Source organism: Schistocerca cancellata, chromosome 8, assembly GCF_023864275.1.
Source record: "Schistocerca cancellata isolate TAMUIC-IGC-003103 chromosome 8, iqSchCanc2.1, whole genome shotgun sequence".
Lineage (NCBI taxonomy): Eukaryota > Metazoa > Arthropoda > Insecta > Orthoptera > Acrididae > Schistocerca > Schistocerca cancellata.
The window spans coordinates 174,661,894-174,689,156 of record NC_064633.1 but is presented as its reverse complement, the minus strand read 5'-3'; positions in this window follow the sequence as shown (position 1 = coordinate 174,689,156).

Below are 27,263 nucleotides of genomic sequence, written 5' to 3'. Positions count from 1 at the left end.
CTCATTCCTTCCCTTTTCTAAACCTCTAAAATTTTACACTTCTCTCGTTTCCACATATGCGGCAGTAACGACCGTAACGTTCTGACGTACCAAAGCCTATCAGACACACTAAAATCGCACTCTTCCATCATATACCAATTCGTACGAACTTCATTATACAAATTATCGCCATCCACAATATTTATTTCAGCCCTCTCTAAATTTTCTGTTAGTTCTTGCACACATTTCGCCGATTCACTACCCACAGTAAGCACAACCTTACTGTCTTTCCAGTCCAAAATATCGACACTTGCAGCTCCAACAAAATTACACATCAATTCACTGTTAAACACTTTATCTTGCTGACATAATGCATATATGCCTAAGCCATCATCATCACAAATATTCATCTCAGCAACCGTATCTGCTGATACACCATTTAAATCACTACATAAATTTACATCAGATACCTCACTTTCCTCCGTCGACAAATTAAATTTACGTGAATCGTACATAACTTTATCCGCCGCCGATACATTATTCAAATTGCTGCTACCTTGTCGTACAATTTTGGGACTTCCAGACTTGCTACATTCCGCTGTGATCGGACAAAAATCAGCACACACTGCCATTTCTACACACTTTTCATCCAGATTAACCCTCGATCCTACTTTATATAGATTCTCACATTCATTCTCTGACAAACGTTTTAGATCCACACATTCATCAATAAGTTTCGTTTCGCCTTCATTCGTGACTAGAAACGCGTAAATTCCTTTCTCCGAAGTATCAGTACCAGTAGCTTTTACATCACTACATAAATCACCATTACTCCGTTCCTTCAAACAGAAATCATCTACCTCCGTCGATACATTTTTAACTTCAGTTGCTGGCGAGACCAATGCTAAGCCTTCCTTAGTAACATTGAGGCTTTCCACCGAAACACAATTACCCTCACTTGCAGCTGGCAAGACCAAAGCTACGCCGCCTTCACTAACATCGACGCTTTTCGCCGACTCACAAATACTTGCTACTACAACACCTTCCTTATTACAATTGTTACTATTTGCTAACACCTCTTCTGAACTCCCCATTCAATTTTCTTTCTCAAAATTCATCTCCTCTTTAACTTCTGTTTGAACGACTGCATCTTCCCGTTCATCACCATTCACACACTCATTAATTACACATTCATAATTTACATCATTCCCCGAAAATGTATTCCCATTACTTTTACTTAAATCTCTCATAAATCTATGTTTCCGCCGTTCGCGCCTGCTTTTATTGAAAGAGCCACCTATATAGCCTTCCTCTTTAACATACTCCATATTACATATCTGTTGCCTTTCTCCCAGACCTATCAACATTTCTACCATTACCATTATCTATAGTCCTTTTCATCGTCTGTTCAGATCGCCATCCCCGGACCTGAGATGTGGCGAACATCAGTATCGCGACCGGTTGCTACGCGACTGCACTTCGCGTGAATTTCCCCCGTCAAATCTGCATTCTTTACTCGGGTCACGTTCTCGGGAATTATCACTCCCGTTCGTTCTCCGACCATTCTGCTTATTCCAGCAAATATCTCCCTGAAAATTCATTTGATTTCTCTCACTATTATTATTTTGATTATGAAAATTTGGATTTCCATTTTGATATCTACCACCCGGTTTGCTCTGAGGTTTGAACTTCAAAGCCCTCTCTAATTTTTCTACAAATTCTAGAAATTCCACAGAATCACATGGACTATGGACACTGCAAATTTTCGGGTAATAGCCTTTTTGACGCGGTGATTTCCGTTAAAACTCTCAACGGAATTTCGCGCTTGAAGAAATCTCTCGCCGTCTCATTACCGTACCTGTAACTCGGCCAGTTAAAAAATTCATTTTGGATCCGCGTCTGTTTTGCCTCGTCCCAAAATTTATCCAAAAAACAACTTTCGATCTATTCGTACGATTCGCACGGACTACCTTTAACATTTGCCCAAGAATATGGGTAGCCCTCGAAATGCCGTTTAACGTACTTTATTTTCGCTTCGTCCGACATGCCGTGAACAAAAGCGTCCATACACGCAGCCAAGAAATTTACTCTGTGATATCATCCGTCATGTGTGTAACATTTCACAGATCCAGTATTTGCCCAAGAGATATTTATAACCGGCGTGCCCTGTTTGGAGGCTAACGAATTTAAATCATTTTTTATCTCTTGCGTTTGTTTTTTAAACTCATTTTCACTAGAGATACTGGACTCTATTTTATCTTTAATTTTGCCCAATTCTTTCTCCCCCTCACCTACACGATTGGCAATGTTAATAATTCATAAATTTATATTGATTTTATGAGCATCTTTCGCTTTCATGCAGTCGCTTACCTTGGCACCTAAGTTCCGTCTGTATCTTACACATTTTTTCACCAAGATCGCTTTCCACTGATTCAGTTTTAGATTTTTCTATTGTAACTTCGTCTGTAATTTTCCCCATATTCATTCGGACACATTTTAATTTATCATAAATTGCATTTTCAAGGATATCCATAATTTTTTCAAATACCTTTTTCATAGCGGAACATGTTTCATTTCACATTTTACCCATATCAGTCCGCATTGTATCGGTAACTATTTGCAATGTGCCCATATCTCTTCGCAATGTACCCATATCTTTTCGAATTGTATTGATATTATTTGCCATTGACTTCAGATTGTTTCCCAATTGTGGGATCATTTGCATTAGCTGAGACATCATATCTCCCCCCCCCCTCCTCCCATTCATTCCCCTTGCCTGAATTCCTACTAGTTACACTTTCGCACTCTGATTTTGGACTAACCGTCTCACTTCCGTTTTCAGAATTACACATACTAGGTGACTGTTTTATATTGGCGAGATCTATAAGTGGAGCTTCAACTTCAGAGCCAAACACTATTTCACTATCTGCGCAGGCACTTATGTGACCTGAGATGGTTCCCTCTCATGGTGATGCCATCGGTTGTAGTGGAACTCGACATTGAAGACTGCCCTGGAGTACTCGAAGACGCTGACATCGTACTGCTTTGAACTGTGTCCGCCGCTAGAGACGTCGCCTGGTGTTACTTTGTCATTTGCCGGATACCGCGTGTTCCAACTGTCTCCGATACCACTGTCCATTAAACGCGCTAACCGCTACCGTTCCATAAACTCAACTTATTTAGACTCTCAGAGCACACGCAAATTGTCTTTAACGTGATAGATTAGGAGCACTATCGAGAGCATGTGTTAGTTGTGAAAATTACTGCGTAATTTCACTGTTTCCAGAAACCTACTTGCCGAAAGAAAAACGATCTCCCACTGTGTTTTGTGAGAGGCCCACTCTACAGAAATCTCTATTGGTCTTGTAAAGATTTTTACACACTTCCTATAGTACGCTGAATAACAGAGAGCAAAGGAATTACCACTTTGCCGGACACAAATCCTGAACGAGCTATCAATTCCTGGCTTTCAAAAAATTCGTGTCGTGGCCCTCAACTACGCTCCCTCAGACTCAGAGTTGAAATATAAATTTTTTTGGCTCGTTTCGTTGTCTAGGGGCTGGGATACGTGGTTGCCGCATTACATGCCAAATGCTGCTCCGTCTACAGTATACAATATGAACACACGTATGAATCGAATGTTCGCAGATTCCTATCACTCGGCAATTGCGAATTTTGGATGTAACTTAGAAATTTATAAATGAATGACTGCAATTAAATAAAATCTACAGGTACTATTTTAACAGCTTTAAAGGATGAGAACTTTTAAGAATGCCGTTTATTTCTGCAAAACACTTATTGGTTTCGATGGTCCAGCAATTAAATAAATTGGAGAGACAGGGAAACAATAGATTCCTACGCCGGCCGGGGTGGCCGAGCGGTTCTAGGTGCTACAGTCTGGAGCCGCGTGACCGCTACGGTCGCAGGTTCGAATCCTGCCTCGGGCTTGGATGTGTGTGACGTCCTTAGGTTAGTTAGGTTTAAGTAGTTCTAAGTTCTAGGGGACTGATGACCTCAGAAGTAAAGTCCCATAGTGCTCAGAGCCATTTGAACCTATAGATTCCTACCTCACGTAATAAGTTATGAGCAACAACATAGCTCATGAGATATTCACTTCTAAACACAGACTACATCTTCACTGCAGAAGCCACGGAAATCTCACAAGTGCACAAGTCGGCACTACGAAATACTTCTATCTCCCGCGACCACGCGCAAATTGCTTAAAACTCTCCAAGTACACTAAGGGCCATTAAAATTGCTACACCAAGAAGAAATGCAGATGATAAACGGGTATTCATTAGACAAATATATTATACTAGAAGTGACACGTGATTACGAAAATGGTTCAAATGGCTCTGAGCACTATGGGACTAAACATCGGAGGTCATCAGTCCCCTAGACCTTAGAACTACGTAAACCTCACTAACCTAATGACATCACACACATCCATACGCGAGGCAGGATTCGAACCTGCGACCGTAGCGGTCGTGCGGATCCAGACTGTAGCGCCTAGAACCGTTCGACAACTACGGCCGGCACATGTGATTACATTTTCACACAATTTGGGTGCATAGATCATAAGAAATCAGTACAACCACCTCTGGCCGTAATAAAGGCCTTGATACGCCTGGGCATTGAGTCAAACAGTGCTTGGATGGCGTGTACAGGTACAGCTGCCCATGCAGCTTCCACACGATACCACAGTTCATTAAGAGTAGTGACTAACGTATTGTGTCGAACCAGTTGCTCGGCCATTGACCAGACGTTTTCAGTTTTGAGAGATCTGGAGAATGTGCTGGCCAGGGTAGCAGTCGAATATTTTCTGTATCCTGAAAGGCCTATAAAGGACCTGCAGCATGCGGTCGTGCATTATCCTACTGAAATGTAGGGTTTCGCAGGGATAGAATGAAGGGTAGAGCAACGGGTCGTAACACATCTGAAATGCATCGTCTTCTATACAAAGTGCCGTCAATGGGAACAAGAGGTGACCGAGACGTGTAACCAATGACACCCCATACCATCAAGCCGGGTGATACGGCAGTAATGGCGATGAGGGATACACGCTTCCAATTTGCGTTCACCGCGATGTCGCTAAACACGGATGCGACCATCATGATGCTGTAAACCGAACTTGGATTCATCCGAAAAAATGACGTTTTGCCATTCGTGCATCCAGGTTCGTCGATGAGTACACCATCGCAGGCGCTCCTGTCTGTGATGCAGCGTCATGGGTAACCGCAACATGGTCTCCGAGCTGATAGTCCATGCTGCTGGAAACGTCGTCGAACTGTTCGTGCAGATGGTTGTTGTTTTGAAAACGTCCCCATCTGTTGACTCAGGGGTGGAGATGTGGCTGCAGGATCCGTTACAGCCATGCGGATTAGATGCCTGTCATCTCGACTGCTAGTGATATGAGGCTGTTGGGATCCAGCACGGCGCTCCGTATTACCTTCCTGAACCTACCGATTCCATATTCTGCTAACAGACATTGGATGTCGACCAATGCGAGCAGCAATGTCGCGATACGATAAACCGCAATCGCGATAGGCTAAAATCCGACCTTTATCAAAGTCGGAAACGTGATGGTACGCATATCTTCTCCTTACACGAGGCATCACAACACCGCCGCCAACCTTGTGTGAATGCTCTGAAAAGCTAATCATTTGCATATCACAGCATCTTCTTCCTGTTGGTTAAATTTCGCGTCTGTAGCACGTCATCTTCGTGGTGTAGCAATTTTAATGGCCAGCAGTGTATTTCCTGCGACCGTCCATTGCGCCTTCCCGTCCAGCAATCGATTGACTTTGGTAGTCGCCTACAATAGTACTCAGCGCTGTGATTGACTAGAGCGCTCCCGCCCAGTCTCCATGCCAATGCATACTTACAAAAAAAGTACACACATACGAAATAGTGGATTTACATTTAAATAACTTAAAATTAGACAAACATTACCACGGCCGGACCTTAAACACTCTCTAACGCACATTATTAAATACATAAACAAATCAATTGAACTTATATCAAAGGAACAGATACGAAAGTAGGCCAGTAGCCTAATGTCTCTGTGCTTTCTTAAACACAGTAAATATTTTACTAATTTCTTCATCAACAGTATATATCGGATATAAACAAAGACATAGACCAATAAATATATTTATACGCATACTGCTACCGTTTTTTCGTGTAACTGTAAAGTACTTATGGCCTGACGCGATCAATTGTAATCGGCCACTTTGACCTCCAATAACTCATGTATTATTCACGTTACACGCCTGTAATTCATACCAATTTAGGTTTCCAATAACAGCTTTCTAAGGATGGACCATTTACATTTTGGATATTTGTTGCTGGGTGTTACTTGTATAATTTACATTCAGATACTAAACTTTGAACTAATAAAGATATTGAAAATGTGATTACACCATCAGAATCCTCATGCAAGTAATGGTAATGTACATGTTTCTTTTTGAAGTATCATGTTTCCTCAGGCTATTATTAACGTCTACATGGGCTGTGAAACGTCAGCCATTATCGTTTCACAAAGTCTGCCATCTTTGGCACTCGCGGCATAAGAATCTCCTTCATCGACACAAAGCACAGTCCTCGACGCAGTGTCAACATGGAATTACCAGCCAAGCATTCGTCCTGGATCACGCGCTGGGGTTACCCCTCGACCTCCAGCTAATGTTCGGCACCACGCGTTTGCTGAAGAGCGTCGGCTTGCCGAGCGGCCCGTGCGGCCACGCCAACCCCGATCTTACGAGGGGACCATCTGGGAGGTGCATCGAGTTATTAACTCCCACTTCCCTTGATTATGATGTGGGTAGGCACCTATCACACCCTAAAACTGAAATATTACCTGTTAAAATTTTGGCAGCTCTTTACATACACAAAAGTTTCACTGTTGTGGCAAGTGAGCGAGTAGCCAAGTAAGGTCAGTCCGCTGTTAGCAGCGGTGGGGCAAGGTCGTCGTGCCTTTGTCCCATCTGTTTGCGTACCGCGAGCGCGTTTGTTTACTGTTTACCTTCCGCTGCGGCGAGTGTCACGCGTCCGTGTCTCGGTAGTGCCATGGCGCACTCGTACCGCAAGTCCACAATTAAGATTACATCTCAAGCGGACTACGCGAGACCTCGAGCACTTGACACTGAACGATTCATCCGGGAAGAACTTCATATTGCACCTCAAGACATCATTGGGATCCACCTTTCTATAACACAAAGTATCGTACACATAAAACCGAACAATGGCTGATGATGTGTGCCGACACACTTATGGACTTAAATTTAAGCATCCTGATGGCCACATAGGAACTGTAACGATCGACCACGCTCGATTAGGCCTTCGCACTCTGACCGTCTTCGAGCTGCCATTCGAAGTCCCGCCAGATGTTGTGATGACAGCTTTCAAACCGTACGTCAACGTGCTGAGCTACCTGACTGATAAATGGCAAACGCTTAAGATATACCCCATTTTAAACGGAGTGCGACTAATTAAGATTGCACTGACGAAGCATGTACCCTCCTCTTTAGTAATTGGCGGCTGCAGAGCCATTGTCATGTACGACCGACAACCGCGTACTTGCGCCGGCTGTGGCTAGGAAGGATATGCCCGATCGGCCCGTATTCAACGCTGACTGACTCAGACACCGGTTGGTGAAGTTCCATCACGAGTGACACCTACTTCACTCCCCATCACGTATGCAGCGGCTGCAACCGCAACAGCTGTTCCTGCCTAGGATCGAAAAACCCTATTGCAGTCAATGGTCCATGACTTGCGGACAACATATCCCCCTCCACGACGTCATCGGCAGAATTACCTCAAGACGGCGACGAATTGTGCCACCGAGACGAACCTAAAGAGAAGATGGAAGTAGAAACAGAAATTGTCCCGACTTCTGCCTTACTACCAATGGGGACCGCATCAGACGATTGCCGCCCGCACAGAACAACATGTGCAAAAACAACGGTCCCCTCTAAAACGCAAGAAACGGCGCCATACGCCATCCGATGATTGCCTGCTTCAGATGTGTGACCCGGACGAACATCCGGCGTCGGTCCACACTCAGGACTCTACCACCACAACTCACCCTTCCCATCGCGATGCTACGACGTATACAGTTTCTGAGCCTCGGACTGACAACACCACTTCTGCTATTGAACATGCGCGCGAGCGCTCTACTGACAGCACTAATCAACTGTTACCAATTGCTGCATCTGATTCTTGGGCGGATGATGTGGAGGATGAGCCAAAGCGCCCAGAGGATGCCGCGGGCAGAGATGCTCCCTCGGCTGTACCCAGCACCGACCAACCACAGTGACTACGGCTGTATCGCCAGTCTCTGTGGGGCCGCCCCTGCCGCACACACCTGGCTTCCTAAACAACCCAGTTACCGACCTGGTTGATGAAACATACCGTCTAGCAACGATTAATATCAGCAACATACGTACCCGACATAATCTAGCGACACTGCAGGATCCGCTCAAAGCAGCAGACATTGACATTGTGCTCCTTCAAGAGGTGTAAGTCGCAGACTTCAATGAGCCCTATGGCTACAAGACTTGTGTCTCACATGCGTCTGCCAATGGCAGTGGTGTGGCGATCCTCCTCCGCGAAGGTATACTCGCAGAAAACGTCGAGTATCTCCTTGACGCCAGAGGCATGGCTCTTACTATCCAAGGAGTCAAACGTATTAACATCTATGCGCCGTACTCTTTATGGGCCATCAGGACGCCTTGATATTCGGAGGGGACTTGAACTGAAGCCATGCACCTAAGGATCAGTTACCACATCATTCTTCCTACACAGAACTTGAGACAATTATAAAGAATCTTCAATTGGTCGACTAGTGGGAACATGCTCCATTAAGTTTCGGGAATGCAGCCGCATGAATTCTGCTTCTTCTTCTAATATTTCGGCTGTATACCTTTCAGCCATCTGCAGAGAGAGCCGTACGACTGACGCTCCAGCGCTCGCTCCATCCTTTTAAACTCGCGGACCGCGCCACTGCGCATGCGGCCACAGATAAACAAGGCGCCAGTGATGTTAATCGGCGGCAAATACGTACAATGTGCATGAGTTACGTCTGTGGCTGCGCATTCGATCCATGCTGGGAGGTCGATGTATTACTGGGAGCTGAACTATAGCGACGTCTTTGTAACTTCAATATTGAAAGTGCCGGATTCCATGATTTATCTAATGTGAAACCGCTGTCTCTATTAATTAAATTCTTCGTCAAGCGGATTTCAATGGCCTCTTTTACTACGAAGTCCCAGAAAGATGAAACAGAAGTCAGAATTTCGACATTTTCATATACCATAGAGTGACCAGAATCAATACAATGCTCTGCCACAGCCGATTTACTGGGTTGTAAGAGCCGAGTGTACCTGCGATGTTCCGTACACCTCTCTTGGACTGTACGATTCGTTTTTCCGATATATGAAAGGCCACATTCTCATGGTATCTTGTAAACTTACAAAGACGTCGCACCTGGGATTCCTGTAGCCGCCGGCGTGGCACCTACCGGTCTACACTGTCGTGGTGGTTACTCTGCGCCAAACCAGCCCTCCGGAAGACCTTGATAGGCTAAGGACGAGATGTAGCTGCATGGAAGAGACATAACATGGACTTTTGCTACAGCATCTCACGGGAAGGTACAACACTGCCGTACTCACCTGCAAGGCAGGTGACGGTGCACCGCGCCAATGCACAGATCATCAGATTAACAGGTTCCCACCTTGAGGGTGCGATCCTCAGAGCGCGCACGCAAGACAGAGTGGCCCAGGAGGAAGTCTCCATGTACCACGTCATTGCAGAACGACGGCGCCGACGCAGGACACTGATCCAAGCTATCACGACGGAAGACGGCCGACGCCTTGATATCAGCTCCCAGTAATACATCGACCTCCCATCATGGATCGAATGCGCAGCCACAGACGTAACTCATGCACATCGCACGTCTTTGCCGCCGATTAACATCACTGGCGCCTTGTTTATCTGTAGCCGCATGCGCAGTGGCGCGGTCCGCGAGTTTAAAAGGATGGAGCGAGCGCTGGAGCGTCAGTCGTACGGCTCTCTCTGAAGATGGCTGAAAGGTATACAGCCTAAATATTAGAAGAAGAAGCAGAATTCATGCGGCTGCATTCCCGAAACTTAATGCGCCGCGAAAACCAGAAGATTCTCATCGTGGGAACATGTTTGTGACGATCGGCCCGGATTTACGCATTACACCAGCCATTTCTCCAGCCGCATCATCCGGATTTATATCTCGCGCTCCATAGCTGCGGGGACGAGAGCTGCCGATGTTTGGCTCACAGCGTTTTCTGACCACGAGGCCTACATCTGCGCCATTACCCTCGGCGCCAGAAGGTCTGGCGGAAGTTGAACGTCGCTCACCTAGCCTCTCAGGAATGTCGGCGCCATACACAGAACACCTGGGATTCCTGTAGCCGCCGGCGTGGCACCTACCGGTCTACACTGTCGTGGTGGTTACTCTGCGCCAAACCAGCCCTCCGGAAGACCTTGATAGGCTAAGGACGAGATGTAGCTGCATGGAAGAGACATAACATGGACTTTTGCTACAGCATCTCACGGGAAGGTACAACACTGCCGTACTCACCTGCAAGGCAGGTGACGGTGCACCGCGCCAATGCACAGATCATCAGATTAACAGGTTCCCACCTTGAGGGGGCGATCCTCAGAGCGCGCACGCAAGACAGAGTGGCCCAGGAGGAAGTCTCCATGTACCACGTCATTGCAGAACGACGGCGCCGACGCAGGACACTGATCCAAGCTATCACGACGGAAGACGGCCGACGCCTTGATATCCAGCGCGATTTAGGAAACGCCCTTCATGCTCACTACACTAGGCTGTACTCGGAACTCCGACATCCCCCAGAGGTGATCGTAGAAGTCTCTCAAGTCGTTACGAGTCCCTAACCCTCCCGAGGAGCAGAGGGGGTTTAGGCCTTTGTCATGTTCAGAACAGAGCGAAGGCCCTGTTCGTCAGCTGTCACCTGCAACTGTGGCGACGAAGCCCAACGTGCTTCACAAGTCTCTTATTGGAGGCCTTAAGACCAAGCTCACTCGCACCCCCTGTGATGATATCGGACATCTCAGCACCTTTCTTCTACATTAGCCAATTCTTCCTTGAATTAAGCTAGATACATAACGCACTACTACTCACTCTATTGCTGATGACGAGGGCGATATATGCTGCCTTGCAACTGAACAGGACGCCGAATGTGATTGAAAGCAAAGACCCCCCTACAAAGTGGCGTCCTGTGTGGCAGGAAGTGAATGCCACCACCCTTGATACCGACGTCCAATCTGCATGGTACGTAACTCTTAATGGCTAACAATTGTGCAAGTCGCGTCTACATCACATCCACCTCGCCGACTCATCCTTGTGTGCCACATGCCAAGTGATTGACACGGATGAACATCGTTTCGAATGCGGGTCGGCAAAGGACGTCTGGTATTTGGTGCGTCAGATATTGGCTTTTCTCAAACGCAAGACTCCCGACAGGATAACTACCCGATCACTTCTTTCCCCCGATGAGACGTATTTCTCAAGAGCCAAAACGAACTCTGTGACGTGGATTAGCGGCCACGCGGTTCACTAGCTATTCGGTACTGGTGAAAAGACAGTACCCGATTTTTGGTATTACCTCAAAGAACGACATTATGCGATCGCTAAGTACTCTAAATACAAGCAATATTTTTCTACTTTTCTTTGGAGCGCATTCCATAATCCGCCTCGCAGCTGGATTATCGATGACATGAGAAGATAACTACCTTTTTTCAGTTTCTTTTTTCTATGAGATTCAACAGACAAAGGAAACAACACAGCAACGAGACGACAGTCATCGAAAAATTCGCGGCGGACTATAGTATGGAGTATCGTTATATTGAAACGGGACGACTTTCTATTATTTTGTTCATGTAGCCGAAGAGGAACGGCTTTCCTATATCCATTTTTATATAAAAAAATAAAATAAAAAAATAAATAACATAAAATAAAAAGAAAAACAAACTTCCAAAATCCTTTTTCTATTTTTCATTTATGTTTTCTAGAAAAAAATGGTCAGCAAAAAAAAGGGGGGGCCGTGAGTTCGATTCCCGATCTGGTCGGATATTTTTTCCACTCGGGAACAAAAACGAAAAAAAAGTGGTAAGCGGGCGAGACTCGTTTATGCTCTTTTTGTTTCCTTTTTTTTCAAATACCTGTTTTAATTTATAATTAATCATGAAAATTCCGGAAGGAATTGATTAAGAAGAATTACAAGTTTCTATAAATCAAAATTACAAATTAAATGTCACATTTTGTTTCAGTCTTTTGCGTATTTTTATGTTAACAGGAAATCAACCGTAATTAAAACGTTGGCATACATAAATTTGCCTATTTACCTAAAAATTGAGAGAACTTGTTAAAATATTTCTTCGGAAATAGTCATAAACCGGTCAATCAAATGTTGGGACAGGGTCCTAGAAAATTTTATGCCTGTCAGATCGTTGACGCGTCGTCGCGCCTAATCCTGTTTATGGTCTGTGACTGTTGGGGTTCCCCTATTTGTACCTGTCGCTCCACGATTAAAGGGACTCTATTGTGCGTGTACATGACTAGCGACGGTTGTAACTGCCGAATAAACGTTTATCTTTAGTTGAAAGCTTGGCTTTGAAGTGTGCAGACGTTTATCCTTTAGAATGGAGCCAAGTGCAAATTGTTCACGAGTTGTCAGTGAGTGCAATTTTGACAACATTGAACATTTGGTTGGAGACCATGGAGGTCTTTTGTGGGCTCCACCTATCAATGAAGAACGGTAGGAGTTAACAGAGGCAATGCAATGTCTACGGCAGTTACTTATCAAAAACAACTTTATACTGGAATCAGTGAGCTCCAGCATCAGCGAACGATCTTCATTAATCGGCAGAGAAATGTTCTAACGATTTCTAGACATGTACGGGACAATGACATTCACGGACCAAGAAGTGTTATTTTCCGACAATGAAGAGGTTGCGAGTCCTTCCGAAGCAAGCCACGACGAAAGTGACGCACGGAAAAAACGAAAAATAGAAATAACCCCTATATCTTCAGATTCTAATGAAGAAGATGATTGAGATGAGCGATTCAGAATCCCATATGCAGTGAAAGTCAAGACCGTGGAGATGGCAGAACTTCATCCAACGTGATCATGGAAAACATTACAAAAACATTCAACGAGATTATTTAAAAACAAAACCCAGTTGTCAAAGTGGAGATTCTAAATCTCAGTAGGAGGGACACGAAATGATAAACTGGAAGTAATCAATTCGTATGTTTACGACCGGTTTATCTAGGCGAGAGACCACAAAGCAGGCCTGGTCACAACACGGATGCTCCAACAGTGGGCAATGGCTGCTGCTTTTCAATTTCTGGATGGAAATTTTGACTTCAAAGCGTCGGAATCTTAGATTCGTTGGTTTAAATCGATGCCTCGGATAATCGGATATCTCAACGGCATGTAACAAAATATGCCAGCGAGAAAGACAAGAGAACTAGGGACGAGCCTCTGGAAATCACTACGAAATATCAGCAGCAAACAAGCAATATAATCACGAAATTCAACCCTCATTATATCATAAATACAGAACAAACAGGATGTGAATATAAAATAAGCAGCAGGCGCACTCTGTCCCACAAAGGTGAAAAAGTTACCGAAATTGCTGTGGGACAAATAACTAAATTGACGCAGTCATATACTGCACAGTATGTAATCACATTGTCTGGAAAACTGCTGCCTGAAGTATTTGTTTGCCTTCAAGAAGCGACGGAAACGTTCGGTCCCCGAGTCCGAAAAGACGTCGACGGATAAACGGAGAGATATAGACAAAGTCCGGAAAACCGCATAAACAAACGTACGAAGAGTTTTTGGATGAAGTAATTCAACCATACGTGGAAAATAACCAATTCATCTACATCGTTGACTAGTGGGGTGGGCAAACCTCCACGAACTTGCATCAGATGAAATTCAACGATGAAGATGGCCTACCAACTTGTACTCTATCAGTGATACCACCATGATGTGCATCGTTTTGTCAGCCATGCGATGTATATTTTTATCGCAGAGTGAAGAATTACATTCGCCACTTCCAAAACGCTCCGTACCTATTGCAACACAACGTAGAAATCACATCCGGGGAGGACATTCGATGATACATGACCAACTGTGGGCTCCGATATATAAAAATATGATAAGGTACGTGAATATAGCATTATTTTCAGTTTTTGGATGGGTTGCTTGCAGTTTCTGATATAATACAACAAATAGTTCCAATGGCTCTGAGCACTATGGGACTTAATTGCTGAGGTCATCAGTCCCCTAGAACTTAGAACTACTTAAACCTAACTAACCTAAGGACATCACACACATTCATGCCCGAGGCAGGGTTCGAACCCGCGACCGTAGCGGTCGCGCAGTTCCAATCTGTAACGTCTAAAACCGCTCGGCCTCTCTGGCCGGCGATATACTACAAGTTCATCGTTAATACTGTTATAGATATGCCTGGCGCGTCGCGAAGCTACATCCATCGCAAAAAAGAAGTATTGCATAATCTCAGTGCAGTAGCGTTTCCTGCTGACTTGAGAAAATACAGATGCGCTTGAGACGAAAATGAATATGCATTCGTACAATGCTCCTGGTGTCTAAAGTACAAATGTTTCTATTGTTTTTATAACAAGTACCATTCGTCGGAATGTACTCGCCAAAATATTGGAAACATCGATTAACTTTTCATTAAATGAAACATATTTTTAATCCTTCATTCGTTGGTATTTTTTTTAATATTCGCTACCTCAACGGAACAAAATTAAAAATACAACGAAAAAAATTTAACAATAATAAAATATTTCAAGAAATTACATTATGGCTAATTTACTGTTAAAATAAAAAAATGCAAAAGATTGAAACAAAATTTGACATTCAATTTGTAATTTTGATTTATAGAGGCTTGTAATTCTTTTTAATCAATTTCTTACGGAATTTTCATGATTAATTATAAATTAAAACAGACATTTGAAAAAAAGGAAACAAAAGTAGCATAAACGAGTCTCGAACCAGCGTCGCCTAGACGGGACTCTCGCTCGATTGCCACTCAGCTACTCACTCACTTACCGCAATAGTGAAACTTTTCTTTTTATGAAGAGCTGTTGAAACTTTAACATGCAATGTTTCAAAAACGAGGCCGCATTGGCACCTACAATTTTAGGGTGTGATAGGTGCCTACCAACACGACAAGCAGGCAAAGTGGGAGCTCATTACTCGATGCACCTCCCAGAAGGCCTCCTCGTTAGAATGTTTTCAGAGCGCCAGAACTCGCCTGTTACCGCACAAAAGTGATATGTTCAAATTCATTGCGAATCTGTGCCATTAAGCCATGTGGGTCTCTGATTTTGTTTCGAGTCACTAGATTCCTTTCAAAACTCCACAGCAAGGAGTCCAGTGGTGTGAGGTCAGAGGTCTGCGGTGCCCATCGAATTGGGCCATCTGGTCCAATCCACCCATCTGGAAACTTTTCATTTAGAAATAAACGCACATTTAGGAATGAGTGGAATTGTCCGAAAACCTGTTGGAATATATCAAGTTCCTTGTTTTAGAATTGCTTCACAGGAAACTCTTGTAACACCTCCAGGTAAGCACCACAGTCGACAGTAGACTTGATGAAAAAGACTAGACAATAATCAATTGTGCATCATTGCGCACCAAACACTCACCTTGGGACTCTCTCTTTTCATTTCACATGTAACATAAGGCTCCTGTGAACCCACGTACTAACGTTATAGCGATTCTCTCTACCGGATACATGAAATGTTGCCTCATTGGAAAAACAAAGCTTTTTCCAAAATGTGATTGTTTGTGAACGTCTTGCTTTGCGTATCCACTGCAATCTGTTCGATCTGAGATTCGTCCGAAGGCTTTAATGCCTGAAGCAGCTGCACGTTGTAGGAATGTAACTGTATCCTCTTATGCAGGGGATTGTTTACTGTTTATTTTCTCATTTACGATTCTTAAGCAACCGTATGTACCGATTTTGGCGGACTGCTTGTAAACGTTTGCCATCCCTTGTCCATGTTGGTGTCTTAGACAAGCGACCCATCAACTTTCCGTGGAGAACGCTACCTATTTCCGTAAATGAAGAATTCCAAGCCCGAATAGTTCGAAACTTTCGTTGCCCTTGAGTGTCGGACGTTGTCTGTATGAACCAGGTAACACAAAGAGCTTTCCCTGTGGCGTCCACGTTTTATCAGGTTGTCAAGGCTAATTTCGTGTCAAAATTGCGGCGTCTGGAAGTTAAATGAAACTGTATGAGTTTTTTTCCTTAATACCTCTAAAGCCGTGAATTCTGCAGAATGTTTAGCAGTAGAGAAGTACTTTATATTTTCCTACTGAAAAGGTCACTGAAAATATCACATTTACAATTACTCAGCCATTGTTCACAGAAACATATTTCCATAAATGTTCCCTTAAGTTCTTCAAATAAGTACTCCTTTGAGAAACTCGGCTATGTAATCTCGAGCTGAGTGATACTACTTTCTCTGCTTACATCAGAGAATTGTACATGAAATGCTGTGGAGGTATGGTGTGTCAGCAAAATGACAACCGAGCAGCGCTCGTGGTGGGGGAAGTTACCTTTCACGAAAGAAAGCGACAGCTGCCGCATAGGGTGACTAAAACACCATCTCCCCCCTAGCAATGTAGACCATTGTGCATAAATTTAAGCAGATTCTGTCCATACGAGTTTCTTGCGCTAGTATTACTAGTAACTCGTATGTGTAATCTATGTAGTGTTAATGCACTTCGTGGCAAATGAACTCACTCTCCCTCCACGGCTCGTCTGCACACTGAGTTGCCAGTGATTTATACAGTGCGCTGCGGAGTGTCGTATAACTTTGTGAAACAGCTTGTAGTTGCTTCTCGCGGCGCAGCGTGGTGGACATTTGGGTCAGTTCGCAGGCATATGAAGGAGGGAAGTGCGTGATCAACATTCGGGTACTTCTCTGTTCTCGAGGTTCGGTGCTCCACATTCACCCCCTCCATCCCGTTACACCCCTAGAACACAATTTAGCCCTTAGTACGACTCTACTACATATAGACGTGCTCCACACATATAATATGTAATTTAATCCACCTAATTTTAGAGTAAACATTATTTATATACCGTTAACACACTGTTTTTAAAAATCTGCGATTATTCCATCCCTTGGACATGGATAATACTAGTCCCAGAAATAAATGAATACGACTTCTTGTAGGAAATGTAAAGCAGTTTAATTTTGTACTGAGAAACATTTTCGCTCGCACCTCAGCAATGTCGATTTTTAGTGTGTTGTTCACGACACTCCCTCCTACCAGTGTACAAAAAGTAGCGAGTAGAGGGGAAATCTTCGTTGACTGGGCTACGAAGATAACTACGTACAAATACTTTCAGAAAAACAGTTAAATTCCTTTTCGATGCTAACAGTATTCTCTTTTTCAGAAATCCTTTTCTTGATATTGCCAATCGACATTCCACAATTCATTTCCTAATTTGATTCACTCGCCATCATCCCATTTAACGACATTCCGTTACACTTGTTTCACTTTTGTCGACGCTCATCTTACAGCTTCTTTTAAGCAAATTATACACTCCGTTCAATTGCTCATCTCAGCCTTGCCTTCTCTGACAGATTACAATGTCATTAGCAAGTAGTTATTTCACCTTCGTCAACTTCAGCTCCCTTTCCGCATTTTTCTTTCTCTTCCTTCATAGTTTACACAGATTGATTAATATCGCGGATAGGCTCATATCTCTCTCACTTCCTTGACAATAACTGCTTCGCTTTCTTAACCTCCGACTCTTATAACAGTAGTTTGGTTTCCGTACACCCTAAGCTCTCTCTTCCTATATGATAATCCTCCCACCTCCTCGTTGTCTGTCGTTATTTAATCTATCTTCTGTGAAACGCAATGTGGTTAGCATGCTTCGTGTGTTCCTACGTTTCTGCAGAAACCAAACTGAATCGCAAGGTCTGATTCTACAACTTTTTCCAGCGTTGTGTAAATAATTTGTGTCATTACTTTGCCACCATGACTTAATAAAGTGATGGCCGGGTGATATTCGACACTGTCAGTATCTGTTTTATTTTAGAACTGGAATTAGCACAGCTTTATTGAAGTATGAGGAAATTTCGCCTGTATATTACATCGTGCACAGTAAGTTTGGTTATGGTTGGCTCTCGCAAGCAATCAGTAAATCTGAGATAATATCGTCTGATATGTATAAAGACCTTCCACCTTTTGTTTTACCTCCGTTTCTTAGTACTAGTTTTCGATCTGAGCTGTTGATATTCATACAGCTGCTCCTCTTTTCTCCAAAGGTTAACTTAGTTTTCTATACGCAGCTTTTTAATAGTTTTAAAGCAAGTATTTCCAATACTCAAATCACACTGTACCCAATATTTTTCCAGGAGGCCTTCCATTTTGTTTCTTTCTGCCAGTATATATATTTTGGACTATGTTTCTTTCTCCAAGTTTTCCAAGACACTAACTAAAACCCCATTTATAAAAAATTATCGTCTTTTTTAATATAGTGAATAAATCCTTTTGTCTCATTATACGTCACTTCACTGTCTCCCTCATATGATGAGATAGTGGCTTCTGTGTTAAGTTATGGCTTTCTGTCCATCTTAAGTATGATGATTCATTCACTATTCTCAAAAGAATTTAGCCTACTTTCCGTTTTATTATTCGTTATAACACATAATCCAGCACAATCCTTATTTGTTTTCTTGTTAATCGCTCTGTAGTCATGTGACCAGACACCCTTCTTACAGCGAATATACTCCCTTCATTCCCACCAAATCAGACCTCATCTTATCTATTTCTCTATGACGTTATTTAACTAACATATCCCCAACCCACAGAATGGATAAATTTGTTTCTCTGATGACAGTATCTTCCTGTCTAGTTCCCGGCCAAAGGCGCGAACTTGGGACTCGATTACCTCTAGAATATCATACCCGAGATGATGCTATCATCATCATCATCATCATCATCATATACAATAGATGCCGTAACATACGGTGAACCTCTGTCGCAAAGAAGAAAGAGCATTGCACTAGCAAATTAGTGACAGAGGATAGTGTGGTACAAAAAGAATATGCAGTAACAGAATAACGTCATGAATCTTTTCTTCCTACTTCGTGCCAGAGTCATTATAGTTGCAGACCTACTACAATCAGCAAACATAATAATTTACTTTACATGAACTAAAAATTCCCTTCCCCTACAGTTTTTCCTACGCGCTCCATGTTTATATACAACTATTCATAGAGACACTATCAGACACTATCAGACTCACCAAACGTCCAGTTTCTTTTCGCAAGGGACGGAAGGAGGGAGGAAAACGGTGACGAACATGTCCGAACTGAAAGTCTGAGCGAAATATCGCGAGACACAAAGTCTCATATTGTACTCTGTCTAATATAAGTTAATTTTTATTCTTTTTTTTCATTTTTTTACGTAAATATTGCTTTGTTATTTCTATAAGCACCATAAGTACTCTCTTTAAAATCAGTCAATTGTTTCACATAAATATTGCTTCTTTATTTGTCTATCATAAGTGGTCACACATATTCATATTATCAGTCTATCATAAGTGCTCATGCATATTCATATTATCAGTCAAACGGGAATTAACATTGTCCATTAACAGGAATCTCCTTAAAACCGCCTTTCTATATCTGTCATTTTCATCCTCGTCACTACCACTACTACTACTATTATCTTTTTCGTAACCACTACTGCCACTTTCCATCTTTCTTTTTGCTCCTTTCTCCGATACCTCCAGCTTGTCTTTCACCTTTAGCTCACAGACGCTTGAGTCAGTCACGACCTTGGACACACCTGTAAATATTTCTTCCCCCGCGAAATCCAGCTTTTGTCCCTCTTCCGGCCAGCAGGTAGACGGAGCGCGCTCGGTCCTACAGGCGGCCACAATGGGACGGACCGGTTCCGGCGATGGGCTCTTTGTGGCCCACGCGAACGCGCAGTACTTAACGGCTCACTTCGACGAGTTGTGTGACCTGTTCTGCCAATCGCTGTTCCATGTTATCCTCGTCTCTGAAACTTGGTTGAAACCAAACATTTCTTCCGACGCTATCCAAATCAATGGTTACTCTCTCCTAAGGGCAGATCGTGAAACACAATGCGGAGGTGGTGTGGGTGCCTATATTCTCTCTGATCTCAGACCTACTGTACTATGCACATCGGATGCAAAGGGCGAAGGAGAAGCAGAGTTCTTGTTTTTCGAAATAAACACATCAAATCAGAAACTGCTAATTGGATAAATCTATAAACCTCCAAACGTCGGTGCTATGTCCTCCTTTCAGTCTGCCCTGTCCTCGCTCGTGACACTGTATGAACACATAATCATTATGGGCGACACAAACATCGACTTACAGTTAAAATCTCCCTCTGCAGAAAAACTAAGGAGACTGTTCCACTCCAATGATATGAGTTTAACACCGCTGGACCCAACTCATCACACGCCACACAGCCATACACTCATAGATATAATAGCAACAAAGCGACCAGATAAAATAATTCGCGCCAATCAGACATCCGCTCCAGGACTCTCTGCTCACGACGTGATATTGTTAAATTACTCAGTGCATACTACCAAAGAAAAATCTCACCTGGTAACCTACAGAAACCTAAAAAATGTTAACCATGACGCTCTTCAAAAGGATTGCTCAGACATCCCTTGGCATGATATAAGCAATGAACCGACTTTAGACGGAAAAATTCGGGAATTATGTCGCAAAATTATTACACTGTATGATAAACATGCTCCTCAACGCACTGTCAAGGTAAAGAGAGCTCCCGCCCCGTGGCTCACCACTGCATTACGCCAGTTAATGAATAAACGTGATGCTGCACATAGGGCCTTCAAGCGTAACCCAACTCCCGAGGCGTACGAAGCTTATAGGAAACTCCGAAATAGAACCAAACAAAGCGTGAGGAATGCCAAAATCAGACATGCCCGCTCTGTCGTATGCGGTATAACAAAACCTGCTGCACTGTGGAAAAAGCTGCGCAGTTTCGGTATAGGGAAGCGAAGATCTGACGCTGTTTATCAAGCGTCTGCAGAAGAATTCAATGATTTCTTCTCAACAGCTATAAACTGCCACGCAGCGACAAATTACCAGCCCCAAGATATCAGTCTCTCGAGAGACAAATTTTACCTAAAACATGTAACTACTGGCACAGTACACAAGGCAATTATGAGAATCTCTTCCGAGGCAGTAGGAAATGATGGAGTGAGCATTGGCATGATTAAGAACGTCGTAGACACTATTACTCCAATTATCACAGACATCTTCAACCTGTCTCTTGTCAGTAGTACATATCCTACTGAGTGGAAGCAAAGTTTAATTCAACCTATACCCAAGACTGACAACCCTAAGTCGCCAGGTGACTACAGGCCGATCAGCATACTACCTGCAATATCTAAAGCCCTAGAATACATTGTCCATGAACAGCTGACGGATTACCTCAAAACTCATAACATCCACAACAAATATCAGTCAGGCTTTCGAAAGCACCATAGTACAGCAACTGCATTAATCAAAGTAACTGATGACATTAAACATGCTATGGACAGACGTGAAGCTACCATCCTAACACTGCTTGACTTTAGCAAGGCTTTTGATACAGTTGACTTTGATATATTACTAATTAAAATGAAACAGCTGAATTTCTCAAACAGCGCTATACACTGGTTCGACAGCTACCTCAAAAACAGAAGTCAACAAGTCATTTGTGGGTCGGAAAAGTCATCATGGAAAAACGTGCGCTCTGGAGTTCCCCAAGGCTCCGTCCTTGGTCCATTACTCTTCTCACTGTACATTAATGATATTTCTTCAGTGATTCACTCCTGCAACTACCATCTATATGCCGACGACATCCAACTGTACATAAGTGCAAGCCCCAAGAACATTGCTGACGCAGTAGCGAGTATGAACGCAGATCTTTGCTCTGTTTCTCGATGGGCACAGAACCTAGGTCTGAAACTAAACCCCAATAAATCCCAGGTCATACTTATATCTCATCCAAAGTTAATCAGTCGGTACTTTCGCGAAACAGTCCCTCAAATACTCCTCAATGGTACCCAACTACCATACCAAAAAACAGTAAAAGACCTTGGAATAATCTTGGATGAACACCTAAACTGGGAAGAACAAACAGTCACAGCTTGCCGGAAATCGCTCTCCTCCCTACATGCAATTCAAAAATTTAGAAAAATATTTCCAACCCATGTTAAACAAAAATTAGTCCAAACACTAGTCTTGCCTAATCTATATTACTGTGATGTAGTTCAACACGGCACAAATAGTGAAAATTCGAGATGCCTCGAGCTAGTGATGAATGCTTGCGTTAGATACGTATGCAATATACGGTTGTATGATCATATCAGTCCTTCATACTCCCAGCTAGGTTGGATACGCCCACATAAGGCACGCGATCTCCACACGATGTGCTTACTTCAACGATTTCTTAGCCACTGGTGCCCCCAATACTTATCTTCTCACATTAAACACCTATCATCATTCCACAACCGCAATACCAGATCGGATACATCTAGCATCTTGGCTGTACCTTTACATAACACAAAATCTTTCTCTGTGTCATTCTCCATTTCAGCCATACGACTATGGAACGCGCTCCCCTGTGATCTGCGTCTTATCCAGAACCACTTAACATTCAAGAGGGAACTCAAGAATTACATATTAGGGACGGTATAGCCACCATTGTCGTGCCCCTCTCATCTTTTTCTTTCTCCTCTCCATCATAGCTTCGAATTCTACCATTCTATTTCTCCTCCTCTACCTTTTCTATATCTCTTTCACCCCATTCTATCGTCTTATGTCTCTGCTTGACGAGAATAACTCACAAGCTGCAAGAATATAACGAGAAAATTCCCAACTAGCAATAGGACTGACATTCATAAAAGAAAAAATATGTTCACTTTCCTATACATAGTCATTACTATTATTATTATTCTTGATTATTATAATTACTTTTTGATTGTTATAATTATCATTGTAGTACTTTTATAATCTCTAATTTTTTCTGTAACATTAATACTATATAACATGTTATATGTCCTTAATGTTCTATAGAAACTGAAATTTGTTGAATCTGAGTATACCTGGTTAGGTGTAAGAGAGGGCCTGAAGGCCCTAATCTTGCCAGGTAAAATAAATGCATAAATAAATAAATAAATAAGCGCTCTTCTTTCGCCTCGTAAACGTCTCAAATAATCATTGTTTTCTTGACATCTTGGGTTGTCGGGTGTTCTGCCGGATATCAGCGTCGTACTTGCACGATATTTCGGTCACGTAGCTCGTGACCTTCATCAGGTGCGAACTGAGACTGCTCATCGAGTGGACCTGGTCCAGTATTTATGCCTATGGCCTTCCCCCTCCACCAACGGCTGCAGGCGCTTCCTCTGTGGTCCGCGCCCATTCCCTGCGACCTGCTGGAGCGTTGCTGCTCCGTTTTCCGTCCTCTGCGGTTCTAGGTGTTCCCTCTGCGGTCCGCGCCCACCAAACCCGCTCCTGGGGGTTCATCTACGGTCAGGGGTATCAAGCGTTCCCCCCGCCGTCCGCGCCCGCTCACCACGACCTATTGGTGCGTTGCCGCTCCGTTTTTCGTCTGCTGTGGCTCTGGATGTTCCCTCTGCGGTCCGCGCCAACCAGTCCCACTTATTGGTGTTCCATCTGCGCTCTGGTGCGCCTGGCAGTCCGTCAGGGGCTCGTTTTCCATCTCCATGTCTCTAGTTCTTCTGTTTATGTAGTGTTGCAGCTGGCCCTGTTGCTCCTTTAACAATTCCAGAGACGGATCCCAGGCTCTGCTTAGCTGGTACCCTGTGTCACGGTTCATAAGATCGTCAGCCATTTTAATTTCTATTGATTCTCTTATAAAACAGTCCCAAAATCTGGGTGTTTGTGCTAGAATCTTGGTATCCTCATACTTCATGGCATGATCTAGTTCTAGACAGCGTTCAGCAATGGCTGACTTAGTCACCTGTCTTAATCTAGCGTGCCTCTGATGTTATTTGCACCTGATCTCCACAGTTCTTGTCGTCTGGTCAAAGTAGGACATGCCACATTGACAAGGTATATTGTAAATCCCTGGTTTTCGTAACCCCAGGTCGTCTTTGACACTCCCCAGCAGTCCCCCGATCTTGTTGGATGGACAGAAAACACATTTGATATTGTGTTTATGGAGGATCCTACTGATTCTGGCAGAAATAGAGCCAGCATAGGGCAGATATGCCACCTTCTTTGCTTCATTTTGGTCTTCTTCAGGAACCTGTGGTATAGTGGCTGGCTGATATTAGGGTGGCATGAGTTAAGATGTTCGAGAAACTCATTGAACCTGTCCATCCAATGTGGCCAGATCACGAAGGTGTCCTCCACATAGCTAAAGAAGCATGTGGGTTTAAATGAGGCTGTCTCCAATGCCCTCTCCTCAAAACTCTCCATAAACATGTTGGCAACCACAGGGGACAGTGGGCTGCCCATAGCTACACCTTCAGTTTGCTCGTAATATTGGTTTCTGTACAGGAAATACGTGGATGTCAGTGTATGATTGAACAGGTCCAACAGAGCACCGTCAAATGTCTCTGCAATCAGTTCTAGTGAGTCCTTCAGTGGGACCTTGGTGAACAGCGATACCACATCAAAACTAACCATGATGTCCAAATCTGTGATGTTCAGTTGCTTGAGGCGTTGCAGGAAATCTTCTGAGTTGCGGATGTGGTGAATACATTTCCCCACATATCGAGATAGGAGACCTTTCAAGTACTTGGCTGTTGTGTACGTAGGTGCCCCAATTTTACCTACAATAGGACGTAGGGTCACGCCCTCCTTGTGTATTTTAGGCAGACCATACAGTCTAGGTGGCACTGGCGCTTTTTCCCGTAGTTGTCTGATGATCTTATTGGGCATCCCTGTTTCCTTCAAGAGAGCACTAGTCTTCTTGGCCACCTTGTCAGTGGGGTCACAGTCCAGAATTCCGTATGCAGGGTCCTCCAGAAGTTGGTGTACTTTCTCATCATAATCCACCCGCTGCAAGATGACAGTGGAGTTCCCTTTGTCTGCTGGCAGTACCACAATGCTGTTGTCTTCCCGAAGTTTCTTGAGTGCAAGCCTCTCCTCGATTGTGATGTTCGATTTCGGCGGCCTGGCCTTGGTGAGGGCCCTGCAGGTCTCTCGGCGGACTTGCTCTGTCACATTAGGTGGAAGTGTGGCTGCAACTTGCTCTACTGCACTGACGGAACCTGAAATGGGTACGTTTCTAGGGGTTGTAGCAAAGTTGATACCCTTGCTGAGTACCTTTAAGGTTGTATCATCAAACTCTATGCCACTCAGATTCGTCACAGTGCGTGTCTCTTCCATCTGCTGTGAAACGTCCCCTTTTGAACATTATACAAGACTGTGCTTAAACTGACATACAATATTTTTAGCGCAACGCAATCTGACTTTCAAAAATCCCTACAAAAGAATGGCCCTGACTAACATTAACCTATACGTTTCACAAATCACTTACCTCACTAAAAATCTTCCTTACTCGAACTACTGCAATACAGCGAGCGCCACTACTGCCAGCTAAATAAAAGATTCAAACTACGGAAGGCACTAACTACTGATAGGGATAGTTAGCAAATGAAAGATTTTAATAGAGAACAAACAATGTATTTACCTTAATATCATCAAAAGTCATAATATATGTAATTTCAAAACTCCGCCATTTCCTTCCACACATCCACCACTGCTGGCGGCTCACCTCTAACTGCGCAACGCTACGCGCTGTTCACATCCAGCTGCCGCTGCCCAACACTACAATGGCAGACAACAATGCAAACTAGCCACAGACTGCACATAGCACAGCCAGTGATTTTCATATAGAGCGCTACGTAACGTTGCCAATAAGAAAACATAAACAGCCTACTTACATAAAGAAAACATAAACAGCCTACTTACAGCTGTACTTTCTTACTCATGTGGTCAAACTTTGGAGATTGGCAAGATGAGGCATTCCTTCTAGTACACTCAGCTAAAGACCAGGAGGCACGGTCTACCCAATCCCAATCTTCTCTTGTTAAGGAGGCTGCCATGTACAGATGAATGTGTAACAGCTCCCTGGCCACAACATCTAACCTGTGGCGCATATCTCGAATCCTCTCTCTCACCAGTGCCATGCTGGCTCTGCGTTTTATCTTGTTCGCCGCTCTGGAGTTGATGTGATGTTTAATTCTGGCAAATAATGGTACCAATTCTCCATCTCGACACCTCAGCAAAAAACTGAGAGAACTCAGCATCTTCCCTTTCTTCTGCCGTAGCTTGTCCAGCTTCTTGATATTCTGATACATCTCCTCCACGTAGAGACTTTTGTTGTAACTCTTCAGGCTGAAGAGTTACATTATTTTCTTACTCGTCTCTAGCATTATACTTCAATTTTTTTATTTCTCTGATTTCCTCTTCTATATAGTGCAAAAATTGCAATTAGCGAGTCGTATACCTTACCCATATCTTATGAAATTTTTTGTTCGTTTACTCGTAAATTTTTGAACCTTGGAAATATTTTTCATTAAATAACTTTTTTCTGTGGCTGCACAAATATACACTGATTTCTTTCCTGCCTCGAGAATCTCGTGTACTCTCACTTTCAGGACGGGAGAATCACCGTTCTTCTTCCTACAACTCACAAACAATTTCCTTTATCTACTGATCTTTAGGTGCGAGATATTGTGCACTTAAATATTCAGAAGGGTATACTGCAACCGCAAGTCGCCTATTAACTTGACATGCTTATATCGTGAAAGCTGTATACTTGGCTCTGTCTGAATTTCAGCTCAGTAACGGAATGCTTCCTTTCGTGCATTATGGTGTTATTTATGAAGACAAGAAAATGTTTTTTTCTGCGGATCCATTTCGTTTTTCATTATTAACAGTGACCTTTTGTAGCCACGGTTTATCACATGCTGCAGAATCTCACACATGTCAGGGACGTGCTTGAACCAGCTAGGCTTTGGAGATGATTAAACTGAAACGGTAGAGTAATAAGGTACAAATAACTGAAGAGGGAAAGATGAACACTCAACAAATATGTTTGCATCAACTGATGTTATGTTGTCTTTACTGGGGGAAGCACTGGAAGCTTTGATTAGGCACCTGCTCAAACGTAACGGAAAGTAGGAGT